Source organism: Tupaia chinensis, unplaced genomic scaffold (genome assembly GCF_000334495.1).
Source record: "Tupaia chinensis unplaced genomic scaffold, TupChi_1.0 Scaffold000415_1, whole genome shotgun sequence".
NCBI lineage: Eukaryota > Metazoa > Chordata > Mammalia > Scandentia > Tupaiidae > Tupaia > Tupaia belangeri.
The window spans coordinates 922,868-942,062 of record NW_006159920.1 but is presented as its reverse complement, the minus strand read 5'-3'; the positions used below and the strand labels follow the sequence as shown (position 1 = coordinate 942,062).

The following is a 19,195-nucleotide window of genomic DNA, read 5'->3' as shown; positions in this document are numbered from 1 at the left end:
CCTAGGATGAAGGCAACAAGAAATTTAAACTCCTGAACTTCAGACTTTAGAAACACTGGCAATATTTCTCCATTTTTCAGTATATTGTTTCTTCCTTTTATGAGTGTGTGGCACCCTCAAAAGGCCTCATTCCTACGGCCTTCTCAGCCAGCCAGGATAATGAGCATGTACGCACACACTCAATGAGTATGAGTCGACCCAGGAATCGAAACTCCACCCCCCTTTGGATTCAGCATCACAGAGCGGAGTGCCAGGCTGGCGTCACCACCTGCCCCTCACTGAAATAAAGTATTAATAAAAGAAGAGTTTTTCCTTTTTTTTCCCTGGGTTCTCTTTCTTTTCTTCTGCAGAGCTATGAAAGTATACATTTAGAAACACTATAATATTTAAAGAAGTCTAAATCTAGAGTCCCTTAAAAGGAAAAAGCATGTGAGAGAAGGAGAACTGAGAACTGTTCGTTGGCTTCTGGAGATTCCATTTTAGACTTCCATCTTCTGAAACAGACAACATTGTCGAGTAAGAGTGACAACCTGGGTAAACCCTATTCACAATTTTAAAGATTTGAGTTGGTCTAGCATGCACAATGTGAAAAATGACAAAAACAAAAAGCCACTGTTCTAATTCTGAAATCAGCTGAACACCATACAAATATGGCCAATTTCACATCTCACTTGTTTCTATCCAAAGTATACTGTCTGTGCACAACTGGTACTAGGTATCTAAGTATATTAACAACTGATGACTTAATGATGGTACCTAGGTAGTACAAGACTTAAATTAAGTCAATTCTAATTTATTCTAAATACCATCTAAATGGCTCAGTATACAAATATCAGTTTTCCTACCAAATAACAACCTAAAGTGGGAAATCCTGAAACATAAACAAATTTTAAACAACAGTGTTTAGGCAAATACTCTCCTGACTTCCAGCATTTCAAATTAGTCTGATTTATTTCTGAGCTTCATATAAACCTCCAATTTCCAGTTACCTACTGAAAACAAACACTCTAGAAAAAGAGATCAGTAGAAGTAGGGGGCATTAAACATAGGAGAGGGCTCCAAATTAAAGGATTCCATACTGAATCTACTATTAAAAAAACCATCATCAGCTTTTTAAAAAAAAATTTATTTCTAAATTTATTTATCATTTTTCTTCCATTTTGACCAGAGAGAGACAGGCAGAGAGAAAGGGAGAGAGAGAAAGCAAGATGCCAAATGTGGGAATCAAACCGTGGTCAATCACGTGGAGTCCAGCACCTCAACCACCATGCCACCTGCTGGCCCCAATTTTCATCCTCTGCATATAAGACTATACAAATGTGCATTGGTCGCCTTCTCTTTTTCAATAAATATTTATATTTAAAGGCCCGTTCTCTTTTTCATTACTAAAGTTCTCTTCCTAATTGAAGTCCTAATCAGAATCCTTTGGTTTTTTGCCCACTCTTAGAATGTCTCTTTATCCTGCCACAATAAAATGACTTGTCTTTTCACATTTATTGCAATTTATCCTTTCATTCCATGTACACTGAGTTTGAGAAATACAGTTTAGATACTCTAATTTGAGCACAGAACATTTACACTTTTATGCAAAAAATCAAGATAGTTTGAATCAGAATTAGCCCCAATTTCAGTGGCTATCTTTCCTGTTTCTTAGCTGAAGAGAATGATAAAGCACTAGAGGTTCTAAGAACATGAACTAATCTGCTATGAACACTCTATAGTTTAAAATGTCAACTTAAAAAAACAGGGAAGAGCCAGCCAGTGGTGTGACGGTTAAGGGAGCTGGATCTCACAGGGCTGACTATGGGGTTTGAGTTTTGGACACAGCGGTTTGGAAAACATGCCAGGTGCCTCTGTGTGCATGTCCCCAAAATCCCAAGAGGAAAATGAAAGAGAAGTAACTGCAGCATGACCATGCCCCTTGGGGAATGAGATGTGCTCTCTCTGATGAGCACATCTACCCTACAGCATATTAAAAAAAAAAAAAAAGTGAAATTTGCATCCCAATCTAGAATGCCTGTCTTACTCAAAATGGATTAAAGACTTAAACCTAAAACCTTTAAATCCCCTGAAAGCCACAGAAGAAATGTTCCTTGGCAATGGTCTTGGCAATGATTCTATGAATATGATACCAAAAGCATAGGCAACAAAGCAAAAATAATCAAGTAAGGGTTATATCAAACTAGAAAGTTTTTTGCAGAGCAAAGGAAATAACAAGATTAAAAAAGCAAACTATAGAATGAGAAAAATATTTGCAAGCCATATATTCAACAGGGGGCTAATATCCAACATATATAAAGAACTCATATAACTCAATAAGTAAATCCAAATATAACCCAATCAAAAGATGTGCAAAGAACCTGAATTAACATCTTTCTACAGAAGATATGCAAATGGCATACAGATATATGGAGAAGGGCTCGACATTACCAATTATCAGGGAAATGCAAATCAAAACCATGAAATATCACCTCACACCTGTCAGGATGGCTCTTATCAAAAAGTCAATGATAATAAATGTTGATAAGGATGTGAAGAAAGAGAATCCCTGCACACTGTTGGTGAGATTGCTCATCAAAACAAACAAAAACTACAGTATAAGTCAGCATCCTACTTCTGGGTATATGATCTGGATAAAGAAATGTGGTATTTTTGGGAATAGAAAATGAATTTTTTTTGGGGGGGGGGGCAGAAGTTTTTGCCTTAGGGCATGTACGCTTGCTGAAGAGAAAGACAGAAGTAAAGTGAGAAATTACATCCTTCCCCCGCCCCCTGGGGGGGGGGGTTGGCCACTCTGCAATCCCTTCTCTTCCCAGGATCTTGGGAACACATGCACACACACCCAGTGTTGAGTCTCAAGCCACCGAGTCTGGGACTCAAACCGTGGACAACCATGTAGGAGTCCAGTGATGTACCGCTATGCCATCTTCTGGTCCTATATAATTTACTCTTAAAAAGGAAATTCTAACATTTGTGACAACACAGATTAACCTAGTAGACGTTATGTTAAGTGAAGTAAGTCAAACTCGGAAAGACAGATACTACTTGCTATCACTACATGTGGCATCTGAAGACAGAACTCACAGAAACACTGTAGTATAGTAGTTAACAGGGGCTGGAGTGGAGGAGTAATAAGGGGATTTTGATCAAATACTACAAACTTTCAATTTTAAGATTTTTTCTTTTTGAGAGATTTTTGCTATAGGGCGCATGTATGTACCAGAGAGACAAAAAGTAAGAAATCACTCCTAGAGGGGTGGCCATGCCACAATCCATTCTCCTTCATTCTCCTCTTGGGATTTTGGGCATACTTGCACATGTGCTCAGCCTGAATTTTAAGTCATTGGGTCTGGGACTCAAAACATGGTCAACTACATGGGAGTCCAGCCACACAACCATTATGCAATCTGCTGGTCCCCTAGTTTTAAGGTTAGTAAGTTCTGGAGATTTAAAGCACAGCATGGTGACTATAGTTAATAATAATATGTACCTGAAATTTGCCAGGAAAAAAAGATAACTTTAAAATAATTATTTCATTTTTTATCTTTATTATTATTATGATTTTTCAATTTGGTACAATACTTGTGTACTCACCAGAGAGAGAGAAAAAGAAAGTGAATAAGCCAGCCACCAGGTCCAGGACTGGAACCACGGTCAACTATGCGGGGGTCCTGTCCCTTAACCACCATGCCACCTGCTGGCCCCAAGAGACTAGATATTAAGCATTCTTACAACAAAAAAAGGTAACTATGTGAGCTGATGGATGTGTTTGATTCACCACTTCACAATGCACATAAAACATCACGCACCTTAAATATATGTAATTTTTGTCAATTATGTCTTGATAAAACTTGAGGGAGGAGTAAACTATCCCCATTTATGAAGTAAAACTTTTTGCTTAAGGTCTTGTTGCTAATAACCAGGCCGAGTAATGAACCTTTCAAGTCCAGAAAAGTCACTTCAGTGCCACATTAATTTACCTCAGTTTATCTAAAGGCAGCCCTAAACTGTGGACCCTCTGATTACATGTATATGCTTTCTTACCTATAAGAAACTAGGCAATGCTCATTACTTTCTATGGGGAGGAAAATATTAAGTGTGGGCCAACAGAATGCCAAGTGGTACCCCCAGTCCTTTATTAACTCACTTAGTAAGCAGTAAGTGCTTGCCAGTATCTGATCTTCAGGAAACTGACAGCAGTTAGAATGGCCGGAACCCAAGTTATCTGATTACTGTACAACATTTGTCTATTTGGTTTTCAAAATGAATATACTTTGGAAAGCATCACAATCAAGACAATCTAAATCTATGAAACTTCCTGTTACTGGGGCTGGCAGGTGGCCTGGTGGTTTAAGGCGCTAGATTCCCACATGGCCCTCCACAGTTTGAGTCCCAAACCTGGCGGCTTGCTTTCTTGCTTTCCCTTCTTCTCTCTGGTGAAATTGAAAAAAGAAAAAAAAAAAAAAAAACCAGTAATAACAAATGGAATAAATATGAATAAATAGTTCTTTAAAAAAACAAAATTTCCTGCTACTCTCTATAACCTTTCCACCTCTGTCATTCCCGCCTCTCTTTTCTAGGTAACCAATTATCTGCTTTCTGTCCCTATAATGTATCTTCAGTATTATGGGTCTTTTCAAGCATACACAAAGAAGAAAAGAGAGTCTTCATGTATCTATCATCCAGCTTCAATAATTATCAGCAAGAGGTCTTCAAAAAGTTTGTTGAAAAATGGGTTTAAAACATGAGCTTATTTTGGTGCATTTTTTTAAAAAAACATTCATACACTTTATTCAGGTTACAAATTTCCACGAACTTTTTGAATACCTCACATACCAGACAAATTTTACTTCATCTGACCCTTCCTATTATTTATTTCTTCCTTATATTTACTTATTAAAATCACATAAACTTTGGAGTCTAACAGTCACGAGAAAATAATTTTTCCAAAGTCCACCAACTCACGTAACCAGTGCCCACAAAAATTCAGAAATAGAAATTATTAGCACCCCCTAAGCACCCCTCTAAGTCCCACCTGATACAAACTTCTCAAAAGATAACCACTATCCAGACTTTCAATGCCGAAGAACAGTTTCTCCTTGTAATTACTGGATCTCTGGAAAAGCCAGGATATGCTTTTCTATGCAAAAATGCATCACAACTTTTCTGGCGACCCAATAGCTTTCTGCTGTGGAAAATTAGAAACATATAAAAAATACACAGAAGATACCTTCACCGTATTTTTAAAATAAACTTACAAAATGTAATATACCCAGAGAAGTATGTAGCCTTAAATGAGGTCTGCAGAATTTTCCTAAAGTGAATACACCTGTGTGATTTAGCATCCTGATCAAGACATGGGGCATTATTATTGTTATTTGTTTTTAAAATTTTTGCCATAGGACATGTGCACTGGCCAGAGAAGGACGGAAAGAGAAATCACCCCCCAGGAGGGATGGCCATGGTGCAAATCCTTCTCCACTCTCCTCTTGGTATTCTGGACACGCACACGAACGCGCTATGTTATTCAGGTCACTGGGTCCAGGTCTCTAACTGCAGTGTGACAGAGTATTATGAATACTGCACAACACCCTCGTCTTTTCTCCATCAGTGATCACTATCCTGATTTCTAGCATAATTAATGTTGCCTTGTTTATGAACTTCACTTGGATGGAGTCATTCAGTAGAAAATCTTTGTTATGCATTTGAGATTTGTTCACAACATGGACCTAGTACCTCATCATATGAATATACCACAACTTACTCATTTAACTACTGATGGGATCTGGGTTGTTCCCAAGTTTTGGTAATTACTAACAACACTGCTTTAACATTTTGGTATATGTCTTTTGGTGAGAACACACAATTATGTAGAGCATATAGTGGAAATGGGAGATTGTGAGGTCAGTCTTGGTAGTTTTGCCCAAGTGGATGAGGCAATTTACATACCCGCTAGCAGCATGAGCTTCCTTGCTCCACACCCTTATGCATACTTTGTATCGCATGTGCTTTTTAAATTTTAGGCATTCTGGGGCATGTGTGCAAGTGGTATCAAATTGTAACTTTAAGTAATTTTCCTGCTAGTGATGGTGAGTGACTTTTCATGTGTTTAACGGACCATCTGGTTAGTCTTCGTGTGTATGAGAAGTGTCTGGTCAAACATTCTGCCCACTTTTCTTAATGGTGCCTTCAATAAACAGAGGGCCTTAATTTCCCCCCCGCCCCACCCGGAGAGGTTTTTGCTATAGGGTGTGTGCGCTCACCAGAAAGAGACAGAAAGCGAGCAATCACCCCCCCGGGGGATGGCCATGTCTCAATCCCTTCTCCTCTTGGGATCTTGGGCACGCACGTGCACACACACCTGGCGTGGTCCGGGACTTGAACTGCGGTCTACATGGGAGTGCAGTGACATAGCCATTACACCAACTGCTGGTCCCAACAGAGGGCCTTAATGTTAATGCAAACCCATTTATCAATTTTTGTTCATTATAATGAGGATTTTCTACTTCCTGTTTAAGGGATTTCCCTGTACTAAAGTTATAATATCTTCTAACATTTTGTAATAAAAGTTATATTATTGTTATTATTTTAATTTGCCATAGAGCACATGTGCTCACCACAGAAAACGTGAAAGTGAAAAATCACATCCCAGGGAAGATGGTTATGCCATACGCTTTCTCCGCTAATCTCTCTCAGGAATTTGGGCAAACACCCATGATTTTTCAAGTCACTGAGACTGGGACTTGAACTGTGTAGCTAGTCGTGTAGAATCCAGCTGCCTTAACTTCCACACAATTTGGCTGGCCCATCAACCATGCCCTCTTTACTGTAAATCAAGTGATTTAGACCAGAGGAAGGGAATCATGACATGACCAGATCCTACAGAAGTGTTTTTCTCTCTTGTGCATGTGCACATTATAGCACATGTAGAGAAAATGTGTCGGGGAAGTCCCATGGGTTAGTACTTAGTGGAACCCAATCCCACACAGCTAACTGTAGTTTGAATCTCAGCCTGGGCAGATTTCAAATGCACATGTGTATATGCGCCCAGAATCCTGACAGGATGGAGAAATGGAAGAGGAGGACTGACTGTGACCACGCCCCACTGGGGCGTGCCTTTTCTGTTGAGTGTACAAATCCTGTGGCAGATAAAAATGTTCATAATGGCAGTCACAAATACTTGTCAGATTTATTCCTAGTTATTTGTTATTTTTTAAAGAGAGATTTTTGCTATAGGGCCCATGCACTTGCTGGAGAGGGAGAGAGATACAGAAAGTGAGAAATCACCTCCCAGGGGGATGGCCTGCAATCCCTTCTCCTCCATTCTCCTCTAGGGATTTTTGGCATGCCCGCACACGCACCTAGCCTGAGTTTTAAGCCACCAGGTCTGGGACTCGAACCATAGTCAACTACATGGGAGTCCAGTGACATAGCCACTAAACCATCTGCTGGTCTGCTATTTGGTATTTTTTCTATTTTAAGTGGCATGTTAAAGTTTCCATTTTCTACTTGTTGATATGAATTGAGTATCCCTTATCTGAAGTGTTCCAGATTTCAGATTTTTTTTCTTCCAGATTTTAGACTATCTGCATGTACATGAGACAGCCTGGGAATGGGACCCAAATCTAAACATGAAATTCACTTGCATTTCATATATACTTCATACATATCATCTGAAGGTAGTTTTTATATAGTAATTTTGTATAGAGTAAGGTGTAGGGTTTTTCACCTGTGTCAGGCTGGCACTCAACGTTTCAGATTTTGAAACATTTCATATTTCAGAGTTCTGAATTAGAGATGCTCAGATTATATAAATAAAACTACAATTAATTGTTGCATACTAACCTTGTATACAGTGGTGACCTTGATGAATTCACTAGAAATTACTTTCTATGTATACATAATCATTTTAAATGGTAGCTTCTTCCCTTTCATTTCTCTGTTTTGGCGTTAACTGGCTACGATCTCTAATACAATGTCGAATGGAAGTAGCGATACCAGGCATCATTGTCTCACTCCGAGGCTTGGGGAAAAGCCTTTCAATATCTCACCATTAAGTATTCTGATAGTTACTACAGGCATTTAATATACTATTAAGGTAAGGAAGTTTCCTATTAGTTCTATTTAACTAAGAGCTTACTATGTTTTAATCAGAAAAAGATATTAAATATCATCAAGTACTTTTTCTCCATCTACTGAGAGAAAAAACTTTCCTGTTCTGTTAATGGGCTAAACTAGATTTATTGATTTGTGAATACGTAACAAATTTTGTATACTTGGAAAGTTGATGTGTCATGATGACTTATCCTTCTCATATGTAGCTGGATCTGACAAGAATGTTGTGCACAGAGCTCCTGCACTTACGTTGCTAAGATAGCAACAGGCCTGCCATTTCTTTTCTTTTCCTTCTCAGGCTTTAGTATCAACTTACAACGGGTTTAATAAAACAAGCTGAAAAGTGCTTATTCTTTTTTGATATTCTGAGAGAGTTTGAGTAAGTCTAGAATCACCCAAGCCTGGAGGTTTCTTTGTAAAACAAATTCTTAATTTAGATTCGATGCTTTTAGTAATAAATACACAACTATTAAAGTGATTTTTTTCTCATTTCAATTTTTTTGTATTATTCTAGGAGTTTGTACCGTGTATATTATTTTCCAAAAATCGTCTTCCTTTATGTAGTAGAAATTTACTACCACTCGACCTCTACAGTAAGGCTGGCAGCCCGGAGAACTTTTTTAATGTAGCATGTGATGGATGTATTTCTGTTCCCAAAGGAATGATACTTCCACATCCAATTTCAAACATTTTTAAACAAAGTTATAATATTCTCTCTACTGTTTTTGCAGGATCTACAGTGATATGTCCAGGATCTGCAGAGATATAGTCATTTACATTAATATTCATGATAATGGCAATTGGTACTACACCTAGTGTGTGGAGACTTGTTTTATGCTCAAATACATAATCTCATATGAAGAATGATGCACGCGTACTTGAAAAGAATGTGTACTTGGTCACGGAAGGGTACGTGGTTTATATGTGTCACTCAGGTCACAGTTTTATCTCTTATTCAGATCTCCATCACACTGAATTTTTTTTTTTTGAGAGGTTTTTGCTATAGGGTGCGTGCACTCGCCAGACAGACAGACAGAGAGATAGAAAGCGAGAAATCACCCCCCAGAGGGGATGGTCACACCGCAATCCCTTCTCCTCCATTCTCCTCTCAGGATCTTGGGCACACACGCACACGCGCCCAGCATGAGTTTAAGCCACCGGGTCCGAGACTTGAACCGCGGTCGACTATGTGGGAGTCCAGTGACATAGCCATTACGCTAACTGCTGGTCCCAACATTGAATTTGTCTTTTATACTATCAGCAACTGGTAAAGATAACTACTATGATTGTACATTTGTCTACTTTTTGTTCTGTCGATTTCTGCATAACATCTTTTACAACTTTTTAAAACTTGTGGTACAGTCACTCCTTTATCATATGACATATACCCTTCAATTCTAATAATGCTTCTTGCTTTAAAGTCTCTTTTGTCTAATAAGAACTTAGTTACAGCTGCTTTTTGTTAATGTTTATGCAGTGTATTTCTTCCTGTCATTTTGTGTTTTACTGTACTGATCGTTCTGCATAAGGTGTGTCTCTTACAAAAAGCATGTCATAGGGCACTGTTTTGATGTAGTCTGACTTCATACTGGAGTATTTAATCAGTTTACATTTCTGATCTACTTTGCATTAAATCTAGTATCTTACTATTTGCCCTCTATTTGTTCTGTTCTTTGCTCTTTTTATTCTTTACTGCTCTATGAAGAATCAATTATCTTTCATTTTTCCATTTTCCTGCCCTGTTTAATTGGTTTCAATGTCTCTTATTTTCTCTTAGTGGTTACACAGGTATTACACACTAGTATGGACTATGATTACTTCCATGACAATACTAGTATCTTGGAATATTAATTCCAGTTATGTGTCTCACTCCTTTTTATACATTTTAATGCAACATATAACTTAAGTTCCACTGTTGTACTATCATTGTTTCATATGTAAATACTCATTTGTATTACCACATATTTAATGTCTCTGCCACACTTCACTTCTTGCATTTCCATGTTTTAATTTTAGACTGTTTTTCTTTTCTTTTCTTTTTTAACAAACGGAGGAATTTTTCGCTGTTGCAAACAGTGTAGGACTGTTGGCAACAAGTTTCCTGTTTTTGTTCACCTAAAGATGTTTTTATTTTACCTTTTGTCCATTTAATTTTTCTTCCTTCCTTAATTTATTATTTCCTCTTTCGTTCTCTCTCTCGTGGTACTTGCTTTTCTGGCTGCTTTTAAGGTTTTCTTAGTCTTTAGTTTTCTGTTGTTTGAAATATGTCTTTTTTCTTTATTTTTAAAAAATCTAACCTTCTTAATTTAACAAAGCTTCTTGATCGCCTTCATCAGTTTTGTAAATTTCACATTATCTCTTCAAATGCTGTTTGTCCCATTCTTTCTCCTCTCTTCCTGAGAGTCCAATGATAAATATACCCTGGCCTTCTTTAACCAGAATTCCACAAAAGAACTAAGTCCTAATGCTCTATTATTTCTCTCCTATGATTCTAGAACTAATCATGTACCATCCTCAGAAAAACGAAGAATCCTGGTTGAGAAAGGTTGTATCCCATGTATTTTCCTGTTTTTCTCTTTGTGGTATTTTCTATCAATGTCTTAAATTCACTAATCTTTTACTACTTCTATTATTCTATAAAAACTATTAGGCTGTCACAAAAAGTCATGACATGTTTTTCTATGCAAAACACGTCATGACTTTTCTGACAACCTAACATACTTTTTTTTGGGAGAGGTTTTTGCTACAGGGCGCATGCTCTCGCCAGACAGACAGAGACAGAGAGACAGAAAGCGAGAAATCACCCCCCAGAGGGGATGGTCACACCGCAATCGCTTCTCCTCCATTCTCCTCTCGGGATCTTGGGCACGCACGCACATGTGCCCGGCGTGAGTTTTAAGCCACCGGGTCCAGGACACAAACCGTGGTCGACTATGTGGGAGTCCAGCGACATAGCCATTACGCTAACTGCTGGTTCCCACAACCTAATATACGTTTTTTTAAATCAGTTAATTGTATTTTTCAGATCTAGAATTTCCATTGCTTCTTTTCTGCGACTGTAATTATTTGGAAAATTCTTCATCTTTTCACCTATTTTCTGTTCTCCTTCTACTATTTTCCAATATATCAGTTTAAGTTTTAAAGCCCTTCTCTGATAATCCTAGTATCTGGGACACTCATGACTTTGCTTTTATTATCATTCTTTCCCTTGGCTTTTTATCTTTCTGTCTTATCACTTCACATGCACTATCATTTTGGATTGAATGAGCAACACTATACATGAAAAACTAGTCTCTGGATGACTTCTTTATGGTTCACCTTTATTCTCCAGAGCACAAAGAGGATATTAAGCCAACACAAGGCTGGGTTATTTCATGGCAGACCGAGACTGGCTTTTCCTCTCTTCCAGATGCTCAATGCTTACTCATGCATGTTTTCTTCAATTATCCAAGGGCACATGTGCTTGCAGAGACAGAGGAAGGATGGAAAGACCCCATAATGGGATATGGTCATGTTGTAATCACTTCTCTCCCATTTCTCCAAGCTGCTAGAAGCTGGGGCGCCCACACACAAGCCTCATGTGTGTTCAAGCCACTGGAGCCAGTATCTGAACCACTGCTGGCCGTGTAGACTTGGCTTCCTTAACCACTACCCTACTGGACCAGTCCTTCCACCCTGTGTATATTTGCAGCAATTTTACCCTCCATTTTTTCTTATTAACTCTGCTTCCCCCTCCTGGAACCACTGCTTCTGTTCCTCTTGTTAATTTCTATTCTGCTTCCTTCACTCTCCTTACCTTAATTTATAGTCTTCTGGTCAGTAACAAAAAACTGCCTTAATGCTTTATAACATAATACTTGGTATCAAGAACTACTATTGGGAACCAGCAATTAGCTTAACGGCTATGTCGCTGGACTCCCATGTAGTCAACTGCAGTTCACGTCCCGGACCTGGTGGCTTAAAACTCACGCCGGGTGCGTGTGCGTGCGTGCCCAAGATCCCGAGAGGAGAATGGAGGAGAAGGGATTGCGGCGTGACCATCCCCCCTAGGGGGTGATTTTTCACTTTCTGTCTCTATGTCTCTCTCTGTCTGGCGAGTGCACGTGCCCTATAGCGAAAATCTCCCCCCACAAAAAAAACCAGAACTACTATTATAATAATATTTCTAAAACTTTATATATTTTCTCTGACAACATTAGGTCTCTATGAAATTTATTATGAATCTTTAGATTATTCAATGTGAATGAGGGTCTTCTCAGAGACTACACTGTTAAATTTCACATCTGATAACTACACTTAAATGGCTGCAAAGAGTGAATTTAATAATTTTCAATATAATTAGAATAAGTCCAAATTAATCATACATTGAAATTGTGTAAGTTAAAAGTGCTTTGAGACCAGCAGATGGCTTACTGGTTATGTTGCTGGACTCCCACATAGTGGACCATAGTTCGAGTCTGGGACCAGCAGCTTAAAAGTCATGTTGGGCAGGTGTGCATGCGTGCCCAAAATCCTGAAAAGAGAATGGAGAAGGCATCACATAGCATAGCCATCCCCCCTGGGGGGTGATCTCTTTCTTTCTGTCTGTCTGTCTCTCCGGTGAGCTCACTCACCCTACAGCAAAAATTTCTCTTAAAAAAAAAAAAAAACTCCCAGTGTTTCATTTGATACTAAACAATGATTTAAATGAAATATGCAATTAACCAGTTTTTTAGAAAACATGTAAGAATATTTCACCAACCACTAAATATAGTTTAACAATGCATACTGTTCGTTGAAATACATAATAAAACTGAGGTTCTCAACATAGTTGGCAGAAAAATGAAACCTTTTCTAAATTTTTGGTTTGGAATTTCTGCATTTCTCAGAAATTACACAAATGTAAATTCATTACCTTTTTATTTTTTATTTTGTATTATAGCTAGGAATATAAATTTTAAAAAATTACATCTAAATAAAAATGAAATCAAGTATGATGTTGTCTTATAAAATATTAGAAACTTCCAAGAGAACAGTCTTATTTGTTTTTTAGATTAAGGGAAAAACTTTCAAGTCACATATATGATATATAAATAAATATATAAAGAACTCTCAAGACTCACACATAAGAAAACAGACAATCCTTTTTTTGGGGGGAGAAGAGAGGTTTTTGCTATAGGGTGTGTATGCTTACCAGAAAGACAGAGAGGGACAGAGAGACAGAAAACCAGAAATCACCCCCCGGGGGGGGGGGAATGGCCACGCCGCAATCCCTTCTCCTCTGTTCTCCTCTTGGGATCTTGGGCACGCATGCACATGCTCCCAGCGTGAGTTTAAGCCACCAGGTCTGGGACTCGAACCGCGGTCAACTACATGGGAGTTCAGTGACATAGTCATTACGCTAACTGCTGGTCCCCAGACAATCCAAATTTTAAAAACAGGCCAAAGAATTAGACACCTAAACTCCCACTCTCCAAAATGTATATAAGCAAAAGATATTCAACATGTTATGTCCTTAGGAAAATGCAAGTTATAGTGTTAGTGCAAGAAATTGTGGTTTTGCATTCTTAAAATTTGCCCTTTGATACAAGATACATTCTTATATAAATGTGGTTATGTTGTAAATCATTTTAATGCATATTTATCACTTTTTTTGCTAATGACTTATTACTTGCTGTTTATTTTATATATATTTTAGACTATGCAAATGGTGTTAGATAAAAAGCAAATTTGAGCAATCGTCTTATTCCAGGTCAAAATGGGTCATAAAGCAGTGAAGATAATGCACAACACCAACATCACATTGGCCCAGGCACTGCTAATGAATGTACAGTGCGGCGGCCATCTAAGATGTTTTGCAATGGAAATAAGAGCCTGGAAAATGAGGAGCACAGTGGCCAGCCATCAGAAGTTGACAATGACTAACTGAGAACAATCATTCAAGGTGATCCTCTTCCAACTACATGAGAAGTTGCCGAAGAACTCAACATCGAACATTCTATCGTCATTTGGCATTTGAAACCAATTGGCAAGGTGGAAAAGCCTGATAAGTGGGTGTCTCACAAGCTGACTAAAACATTTTTTAAAACTGTCCTAAAGTGTGTCGTCCTCTCTTATTCTACACAACAATGAACCATTTCTCACATTGTGACATGTGACAAAAGTGGACTTTTACACAACAACCAGCAATGACCAGTTCAGTGGTTGGACTAGGGTAAAGCTCCAAAGCACTTTCTAAAGCCAAACTCACACCAGAAAAAGGTCACGGTCACTGTTTGGTGGGGTCTGAGCCCCTATAAGCTTTCTCAATCCCAGAGAAACCATTCCACCTGAGAAGTATACTCAGCAAATCAATGACATGCACCAAATATGGCAACCCCTGCAGCTGGCATTGGTCAACAGAAAGGGCCCAATTTTTCGCCACAACAACATCGGACCACAGGTCCAACCAACGCTTCAAAATTTGGATGAACTGGGCTGCAAGGTTTTGCTTTAATAGCCATATTCACCTGACCTCTCACCAACCGACTACCATTTCTTCAAGCATCTCGACACTTCTTGCAGAGAAAACATTTACAAAATCAGCAGGATGCAGAAGATGTTTTCCAAGAGTTTGATGAATCCTGACGTCTGGATTTTTATACTACAGGAATAAAAAACACTTTATTTCTCCTTGCCAGAAATATGTTGACTGTAATGATTCCTATTTTGATGAATAAAGACATGTTTCGGCCAAATTATAATGATTTAAAAATTGAGGTCCAAAACCACATATTGTTTTTGCATCAGTCTAACAAAATCATGATGAGATACAAGTACACATTAGAATGGCTAAAATAAAGAAATCCTAATGCCAATAATTGTAAAAGATATGAGTCAAATGGAAATCTCATAAGGTCCTACAGGAACTGATACCATTACTCTGTAAAAGAGTTTGTTGGTTTCTTACAAAGTTAAACATACATTTACCATATGATCCAGCAATCCTATTCCAAGGTACTTTACTACATGAAATGAAAATATATGTTCACGAAAAATCTGTATTCAAATTTTGAAAAACTATTTGTATAGATCCTTTATTCATAATCACCAAAAACTAGAAAGACATCAAATATATCTCAGTGGAGAATGAGTGACCAACTGTTGAATATCCATATAATGGAGTACTAAGCAACAAAAAAGGAATGAATTACTGTTGCACCAACAACACAAATGACTCTCAAATGTACTAAGCTAAGTGAAAGAAGTCAAACTTAAAAGGCTATATAATAGGACCAGAAAATGATGTAATGGTTATATCACTGGATTCCTGTGTAGCAAACCGCAGTTCGGGTGTGTGCATGCCCAAAATCCCCAAAGAGGAGAATGGAGAAGGGATTGTGGTGTGGCCACCTCCTCTTGGAAGTGATTTCTTACTTTCTGTCTCTCTTAATAATATTCTGAATGAGGCGAAACTACAGAGACAGAAAATGTATCAGTATTTGTCACAGGATAGAAATAGGAGAGGGGTTAATTTCAAAAAGGTCCAGGGGAGGGACCAGCAGTTAGCGTAATGGCTATGTTGCTGGACTCCCATGTAGTCGACCGCGGCTCGAGTCCCGGACCCGGTAGCTTAAACTCATGCCGGGCGCGTGTGCATGCGTACCCAAGATCCTGAGAGGAGAATGAAGGAGAAGGGATTGTGGCGTGGCCATGCCCCCTGGGGGGTGATTTCTCGCTTTCTATCTCTCTGTCTGGTGAGCGCTCGCACACGCCCTAAAAAAAAGGTCCAGGGGAGTTGTGGGAAGTGACAGCTATTTATATCTTGATTGTGGTTATAGTTACGCAAATGTTTTATATTTGTTAAAACTTGTAGGGACTCAGCCATGTTAGTGATTCTGACTGGCTGAGATGAGGATGGGGGTAGATGTAGCACAATGAGATCCTGTTGAGGGTGCTTGTTTCTCGCTCTCTCACTAAAGAAAATAAACTTTAAAAAGAAAATCTCACAGAATTACATACTAAAAATGGAAAAGTTTATTATAAGTAAATTATATACTTAAAAAGCTGAAGTTAAGAAAACATATTTCCTTTAAGATTAAAAATTTAAATTCAAATGATCTATATGCTATTTAAACAAAATGCTCAAAAAATCCACATCTATTCTGCAAAACAAAATAATTTTTTTTTAATTTTTTAATTTTTTTTTTTTTTTTAGGTTTTTGCCATAGGGCACATGCACTCACCAGAGAAAGAGAGAGGGAAAGCAAGAAATCACTCCCCAGGGGGATGACCACGCCATAATCCACTCTCCTTATGAGATTTTGGACCTGTCCACATGTGCCAAAGGGTGATTTTCAAGGTCAGAGACTCGAACCATGATCAGTCTATTGGCTCACTTTCCTCCTCCAACACATGGATGAAGAGATGTGGCACTAGAAACCTGCTAAATGTTTCTTCTGATTACTTCAACTTGTCAGTGATACAGAAGTAGAAAGTCAGATAAAGTGAGAGGGGAGGGGGAAACACTGAAGGTTTATGGAAGAGAGAAAGTATGAAATATTTGTCTGGGAGAAATCTCGGCAAGTAGTCAGCCTTATCATCTCTATCACAACCACTGAACTCTGCTGTGAAGAAATTAGGCACAGATGATAAAAGAATTGGTATGGGGCAACTTGGGGGTGCAGAACCCGTGTGATGACATGCCTACTGTTACTGTAGGGACCTACAGTTTTGATGACTTGCGTGCACGTGTGCTGGCACATGACCATCTGCAAACAATCAAGAGCCTTGACTACAACTGGCTTATCTTCCAAACTGGTAAAGGACCAGTAGCACCATTCAGTACTCAGTCATTTGCTCTGGATGTTTAAAGGGACAAGGGTTCCTTGAAAGAAGACCTTTAGAAAGCAGATCTTATTACTAGTCATGCAGGTGCAGGAAGCTGTCTGGAGACTCAGGAGAAAAGAAGGCCTCTGTAGTGATTATAAATGAAAAACTGATGAACAATCATTAACAAAGCAGGCTCACACAGAGGAACAGCCTGTCTACTGTACTGCCGCACACTTCCTGGGATGTTACAGTCAGTGGACTTATTAACACTGAAGTGTTATCTTTTTGTCCAGTAATAAAAACTTTCTGTATTTTTGAAAGTTACTGGATTACAGAAATAAACACTAAATTCTGGATACTTTAGATAAACAACCCCCCCCCCCAAGATATAAGGCGCTGGACTCCCAAGTCCCAGACCTGGTAGCTTGCTTTCTCACTTTCTCTCTCTGTCTTTCCTATAGCAAACTTAAAAATAATAATAATTAATAAAATTAAATATTTTTTTTAAAAAATCCAGCCTGTGAAATGTGATTAAATCAAATTAAATGTGTATCTGTAGATTATAAACTAATAAGCAACCTATATTTATAGAATGCACAGAAAATTTTATGGTGTGACTATCTGTATTTGGGCCTACGTCTTAACTGCAGTTTAATCATTTTACTAGATTTTTCTCTAATCTTTAATAAATATTGAGCATTCACAGGTATCCCAGAATCCCAAATGGATTTGGAATCATGAAAATTTAAAAAAGGGAATGACATTTGGAAACTGACATGAATCATACACATATTAAGCTTAGTGTCTCTTAGAATAAAAGATGAAATAGTAACAACTTCAAAAACTTTTTCCAGGGCTACCCAGTGGCATGGTGGCTAAGGTACTATCAATCAATAGATCCCACATGGCCAACTACATAGTTCAAGTCCCAGACGACACCAGGCCCATGTGCGTGCATGCCCAAAATCCCATGAGGAGAATGAAGAAGGAATTGTGGTGTGGCCATCCTTCTAAGGGGTGATTTCTCTGTCTTTCTTACTTTGATGAACACACACGCTCTACAGCAAAAACTATGGAAAAATTGATTTTCTATGAAAGTCAACATATTTAGCTTCATAGTCTGAGGAACCAAATTAAACACACAAAGCCAACACCCACACACAAATGGATTGTGCTCTATGAAATAAAAAAGTGCAACAATTGCCCCAAAATAAAAAGATTATCAAGTCAGCTGATCTACTGTAATTAGAGAAAGTATTTTTATCCTGAAGAATAGAATAAAATGGGGATCAGCAGTTAGCATAATGGCTATGTCACTGGACTCCCATGTAGTCGAGCACGGTTCAAGTCCTATACCCGATGGCTTAAACTCACGCCAGGTGTGTGTGCATGTATGCCAAGATCCCGAGAGGAGAATGGAGGAGAAGGGATTGCAGCGTGACCATCCCCCCTGGGGGTGATTTCTCGGTTTCTGTCTCGCTGTCTCTCTCTCTCTCTTTCTGGTGAGCACACACGTCCTATAGCCAAAACCTCTCTCTCAAAAAAAAAAAAAAAAAAAAAAAAAAAAAAAAAAAAAAAAAAAAAAAAAAACATTTTATGAAGGTTTATGGAAGAGAGAAAGTATGAAATATTTGTCTGGGAGAAATCTCGGCAAGTAGTCAGCCTTATCATCTCTATCACAACCACTGAACTCTGCTGTGAAGAAATTAGGCACAGATGATAAAAGAATTGGTATGGGGCAACTTGGGGGTGCAGAACCCGTGTGATGACATGCCTACTGTTACTGTAGGGACCTACAGTTTTGATGACTTGCGTGCATGTGTGCTGGCACATGACCATCTGCAAACAATCAAGAGCCTTGACTACAACTGGCTTATCTTCCAAACTGGTAAAGGACCAGTAGCACCATTCAGTACTCAGTCATTTGCTCTGGATGTTTAAAGGGACAAGGGTTCCTTGAAAGAAGACCTTTAGAAAGCAGATCTTATTACTAGTCATGCAGGTGCAGGAAGCTGTCTGGAGACTCAGGAGAAAAGAAGGCCTCTGTAGTGATTATAAATGAAAAACTGATGACCAATCATTAACAAAGCAGGCTCACACAGAGGAACAGCCTGTCTACTGTACTGCCGCACACTTCCTGGGATGTTACAGTCAGTGGACTTATTAACACTGAAGTGTTATCTTTTTGTCCAGTAATAAAAACTTTCTGTATTTTTGAAAGTTACTGGATTACAGAAATAAACACTAAATTCTGGATACTTTATAAAAACAACCCCCCCCCCCAAGAGCC

At 38.5% G+C, this 19,195-nt stretch overlaps 1 protein-coding gene, 1 non-coding gene and 2 pseudogenes across 9 annotated transcripts in view; 2 read left to right on the top strand and 2 right to left on the bottom strand.

Annotated features, from left to right (window-relative positions):
* The window catches only part of ZNF148 (zinc finger protein 148), a 141,190-nt gene that overhangs the window by 7,331 nt on the left and 114,664 nt on the right, over positions 1-19,195 (bottom strand). The window lies entirely within an intron of this gene.
* Positions 8,672-8,795, bottom strand: LOC114008914 (small nucleolar RNA U109). The gene has a single exon (XR_003550396.1). It is a non-coding gene; the product is annotated as a small nucleolar RNA U109 (small nucleolar RNA).
* LOC102468069 (UDP-N-acetylglucosamine transferase subunit ALG13 homolog pseudogene) lies at positions 16,357-19,146 on the top strand (annotated as a pseudogene).
* On the top strand, positions 16,598-17,246 carry LOC102503413 (UDP-N-acetylglucosamine transferase subunit ALG13 homolog pseudogene; annotated as a pseudogene).